Source organism: Triturus cristatus, chromosome 6, assembly GCF_964204655.1.
Source record: "Triturus cristatus chromosome 6, aTriCri1.1, whole genome shotgun sequence".
Taxonomy (NCBI): domain Eukaryota; kingdom Metazoa; phylum Chordata; class Amphibia; order Caudata; family Salamandridae; genus Triturus; species Triturus cristatus.
In genome coordinates, this window is record NC_140589.1 from 837800363 (window position 1) to 837806386 (window position 6024).

Here is a 6024-nt window from a genome sequence, read left to right on the forward strand (position 1 = left end):
ATCAAGAAACTGTAATGAACATCTGCTTTTTTTTTTCATTTTATTGTTCCGATTCTTCAAATGGTTAAACTTATGCCCAAACACATGAGGCTTTTGCTGAGATGGCTGAAACGTTAGAACAGGTCTGTATTTAGGCCGTAAAACTCTAGAATACATCCTAAAAATTGCATGAAATAAAGCTGGTTTAGCGCCATCCGAGAGGTACAACTTTTTCAACTTGCTAGGCTCCAGCAATTCCAGCTCTTATCTCAAGGCAATCTAGGTCAGGGAAGTAGAGGACTGCTATAGCAATCTTGAATTTTGCAGTAACTTTCCCAAAAATCTAACAATTGACGATCCCTGCCTCATCTCTCACAGCAGGTGTTCCTTCGCTCTGTAGTCATACAGAATTCTAGCTGTTTGTTTAACTCTAACAGGTGGGTGAAGCACACTAGCAGCAGGGAGAAATATTGCAATTATACTTGAAAGTATGTTTCATATCAGCCAGGGGATTTTGGAATACTTTTTATTATATCACTTTTTTTTTTAATGTGTATCACCCTTCTGTCATTTCGAAGCACTGTAAATATTAGGTTCTAAACAGTGCTTAATGTAAAAGAATAAGGGGCTTATTTATGAGAGGCTTGTGCCATCGGAGTGTCACTTTTTTTTACGCTCGGTGGCGCAAGCCTCTCAATCATATCTATGAGGCGACGCAAAGTCACTCCGCGTTTCGTTGCATGGCCCCATAGATATGAAGTAAGAGTAGGCAGCGCAAGTTACTGCATTGCCTTACTGTGCGCTAGGGAGGCGTTCCATGGGTGTTGCAGTGGGTTTTCCCATGCAACTCCCATAGATTTTGACACTGCCCCAGATTTACTTAATCATGTAAACCTGGGGCAGTGCCAAAACCTTACTCCTTCCCAGAGCTGGCGTAACGATGAGAAATATTTTTATTTCGTATCATTTTTTTCCCCGTTCAATGTGTGCTGCATTTTTCAGCACACATACAAAACGCCTCTTGAGATTGTTTTTATGCCAGAAGATGCCCCTTCCTGCACAAAAACAATCATGCCTGCAATGGAGGCACACTTGCATCATGGTGCAAGTTTGCCTACAATGCTGGTAGGCAGCACATTGTGCACCAGCACAGGGGGAAAGGACAGGAATGCACCGTATTTCATAAATACGGTGCATTCCTACCCTTTCACATTGGCGTAGGGCAGTGCAATGCCCTACGCAAATTCCTCATAAACGAGGCCTAAGTGCCGGGCCCAGAGTTTTTCTCAGAAGCCCATGGCCAGTGCTATAGAGTGTTGGTGTGCTGGGTACCAAGGCTTCATAGTCTTGGTTCTGCCTCATGCCTCTTTAAACCACTACCAGACTCTCTCTGCCTCTGTATAGCACTCGTGCAGGTTCCTGCTTTCTACGTTGGTCATGGTTTTCAGTCTTTCTCTTCCTCCTTGTGTGTTTTCCCTTTCGTGCTCTAGGTCAAAGTCTGATGGGTATAAATAAGGAGTGGTCACTAAAAATGAAAGGTGGGTGCCACCTGCAAACACAGGCTCACATTAAGCGCAGGTATCACAATTACCCAGTTTCACACTATTCAATTTGCCAACCTCAGAAGATTTAGGTTTGAGTTGTCTTTACAGGGATTTGATATAGAGCGGCTCCTCCATAATGGCAGAGGACGTCACCCCCCTTTTCCCCCTGCTGAAAGCCAGCAGAGGCAAAGGACATAATTAAAATGATAATAAAACATTTTTATTGTCATTTTATTTTCTGTCCTGCAGGCTGTCAGCCGAGGGATGGGCGGGTACATCCATAGTGACGTTGCAGCAAGCACCAGGGAGGAGGGGGGAGTGTTTGGCACTGCTAAGTGCGCATGAAGGGTTGGCCGGCCCCAGTGAGCCGGCGAAACTGTCATGCGCACTTAGCCTTTCTCCAACCCGAGCTGCGTTGTTGAGCCGGTTGGAGAGGCTACACAGGCTCCCAGTATCTGTCTGAGCGCTGAACCATGACGCTCAGAGTAATCCCAACGTGGCTCTCATCCTGGGAATAGTATTCCCAGCATTTGAGCAGTGCTGGGATTGGCAGCTGGGAGCCTGAGCAGTGTGCAGCAGTTCCTGGAAGGAGGCAAGGATTGGGAGGAAGTTTGCGACTGTCAGAGCAGGTAAGTGCTATTTCATGTATTTAAAATTCTGTCTTTTTTTGTGTTTCTCCTCCCCCTGCCCACCACTTCACAGTACGAACTGCCGCTACTTAATTTGATCTTGCGACTTTCAAATAATTCACGATCAGTTACCCCGCTGGGTTGTCTTTCTGGTAATTTACATTTATTTGTTTTTCTTTTGCACCATTTTGCACTTTAGGCATGTGGTCCTAAAACACCCTTTTCCCATATTGAAAGGTTTGCAGTGTTTTTATGGATTTCTTGGCACGAGCCATTCCGAGGGGCTGAGATTAATTCAAGTTTTCTACTCATCCCTTTTTAGGTCTCGCCTGAGACAGCGCTTTAGCGCTGCTCTGGTGAGACTTATAGTAAGCGAGTTTTGGAAGTGCAAACAGTGGCTTTTCAGGCCTCCAAATACAGTGCATGTGCCCCGGGCGCGCGCACCATTTGGCAGCCTGAAAAGCACTGCCTGATCACTTGCTTTGATGTCCTCAGTGAGCCGCACGGCCACTGAGGACATCAAAGTGCACACCATTTGCCACCCCCTTGTTTTTTCCTTTGATCCCTATCTTTCCCTTCCTCAATCTCACCCTCTCCCTGCCTTTTACAACTGCGGCCCGCACCACTGCGCCCGCCCCCACTCCCCCCTCCCACTCCCTCCTCGTCAGCTTCAGTGCGCTCTTGTTCTCTGTCTCCCAAACATCATCCAGCAAGATGCCATGGCTGGTTTCACTTTCTTTGTTTAATCACTGTGGCCTTTTATTTACCCCTCCCACCTGCCAAACAGCATCCAGCAGCATTCACCATGGCTTTTTATTTATGTAATAGAGCGCCCGTAATGCTAGTTCATGATAAGCAGTGACCATGTGCGTGTAAGAGAGAGAACAAGGTGGGGTTGGTATCCGAGCAAAGAAGTATTTCCGTTTATTCGCTCGGGTGTGGCATAAAGTCCACATTTTACTTCTAGCACAGATTATCTGATGCACTAATTCGCCAGCAACCACGTATTCATTATCAATTTAACATCAACAAGTTTTGTAAAGTGCGTCTAATCGCCCCCAAGGGTAACCAGGCGCTGAGGCTGCTGCGGTGGGGGTTTCAGTTGAACAGTCAGGTCTCGAGTCTTTTCCAGTCCTGAGCTTTCGTTTAATAATGTGATGCATTGTGGGAGCCGTAGTCCTGCCTCACTGGAGTTGCACCAGTGGGATTAACAGATCTGCTAACAGTGATTTATAAAGTGAAAGGGCTGGGACACGAGCCCCAGTGTTGCAGTTACTGGCGGCCTCGTGGGGCAGCACGTGGTGCACTAGTTAAAAGCCGGGCGCTTAACAGTGGTGGTGTCAGCGCACCAGCTAATGGCACCAAGCTGTAGGCTGAGAATGTGATCTGAAATAGCGGACTCTATTCTGCCTTTCTGTGTGTCTCTAGACCCATGTTGTGCTGGTAAATGGTATGATATTCAGTGTTTAACCCATTAGCAGTGAGATGCTTGTATTTCATGTACTGCTGCATGCCTCACACTGCTGCATGCCTCACACTGCTGCATGCCTCACACTGCTGCATGCCTCACACTGCTGCACGCCTCACACTGCTGCACGCCTCACACTGCTGCACGCCTCACACTGCTGCACGCCTCACACTGCTGCACGCCTCACACTGCTGCACGCCTCACACTGCTACACAAAACACTGCTGCACGCCACACACTGCTGCACGCCACACACTGCTGCACGCCACACACTGCTGCACGCTGCACAATGCTACACGAAACACTGCTGCACGGCACACACTGCTGCACAGCACACACTGCTGCACGCTGCACGCCGCACACTGCTGCATTACTCACTGCTGCATGCTGCACGACACTGCTGCACGCCACACACTGCTGCACGCCACACACTGCTGCACGCCACACACTGCTGCACGCCACACACTGCTGCACGCCACACACTGCTACACGCCGCACACTTCTGCAAGCCACACACTACTGTATGCTGCACACTGCTACACGAAACATTGCTGCACGCCACACACTACTACTGCTGCACGCCGCACACTACCGCACGCCACACACTGCTTTGCAACCTGCTGCATTACACTGCTGCACGCCTCACACTGCTGCACGCCTCACACTGCTGCACGCCTCACACTGCTGCACACCGCACACTGCTGCACGCCGCACACTGCTGCACGCCTCCCAGGGATGACCTCTTGAGAAAAAAAAGAAGTGATCCATTTTGTCATGTCCGACCCCTCGATATTTTCAGGTACACCTACTATTCGAAGGTTTGACCTTCTATTATAATTCTCTAACTCATCCAATTTAGATTCGAAGGCCTTTGAAAATTTAGAACCAGTGATGATCTCTTTCTGTGCGGTGATAAGATTGTCCTCCACCCTAGAAATTCTGGTCTCAGACTCTTGCAGGCGATTAGAAAATGAAGCCATAGAGTCTTCAATTTTGTCCAGACGCTTACAAATCACCTCCATTTCCATCTTTTGCATTTGCTTCATCTCTCTGATTTCTTGCAGGATTAAATTCAGCATGTCCTTAACTGAGATCTGAAAGTCCCCAGTAGTTTCAGTATCTATCCCCATAATCGGACTCTGAGACAAAGTCACCTCACTGGAAATAATCGAGGAAGTACTTGGACCAGCAGTTGAAACGAGATTTTCAACGGGAGGGATAACTATTGGAGAAGTAGAGAGGTTTGAGGGAGTTGGAACACCTGAAGATACTGCACGAGTACCAGCTGTATTATTGGGGTCGTATCTTGCTGCTTTTCGCTCAAACAACGGGAATTGTTTAGAAGCCTTGAAAGCAGAAACTGATGTGGCCTCTTTGGATGGCTGTAAATCGAATAAGGCCGCAGGATTAAGGCTCTGAGTTTTCTCAGGTAATTTAGCTTCTGAACCTAATAGAGCCACGGCTATTCCCCCCACTGGTGACTCAATTACCTCCTTTGCCGCACTAACAGTGGATTTACAAGGACTCTGATGAATAACCTGGGTCGGGCTGCCGCCTGAGAGACCGTCCTCACCTTCTCCGGAGCTCTCAGAATTTTCGAGAGAGGAGATTTCTCTCTCCGCGGCTGACCCAGCCCGCTTGGCTCTTTCGGAATTCTCTTTTAATTGTTGGCGTCGTATTTTGGCCTTGGCCTTGGCCGTCAATTGCTTACCCATTATTAAGACTGGTAATAGCGAAGTAACTTTGCACCGTGATTTAACAATTACCAGGGCGCATCGAGTCCCAGCTCGTCCATTCCCTAACTCTCCGTTTCCTCGGACTATCATTGTCAACTTTGCCGATGTTCGGGTTAAAGAAATAATCCTATCCCAGGCCTTTAAGCAAAGACAATTTCATGTTAATCCTACCACTAAGTGTCGGATTTTTTCCGATATGTCGGCTGCTGCTGCTAGACGGAGAAAGGACTTTGTAAAGATTCTTCAGTTATTTAAGGACAAAGGAGCTCAAGCATCGATTGCACAGCAATCAAAGTTAAAAGTTTTGATCAAGGGCAAATTCTATTTGTTTACAGATGTTGATGAGGCTCGGGAGATGCTTGATAAGTTGGCTCAGGGTTAGGCTAAAGTTGGAACATGTTTTGATTTGTCCAGATGGGTACTCGTATATTTTAATTAGGGGGCGGGGGGTGCAGGTGGGAACTCGGGGGTCATGGGAATGGGGGCGCACTACCAAGGCGCTCTTATGAGAGGGGTTAGTGCCATGTGGCCAGCGTGGGAGGGAGATACAGGGGTAGTACAGGGCCACGGGACTAGGTCTAGGGGGGGGGAGCACTTGGGTAGAGGGAAGAGCACTTGGGTGGCGGGGGATGGGGGGTAAAAATGGAAAATGGAAATTCTTGTGGTTCG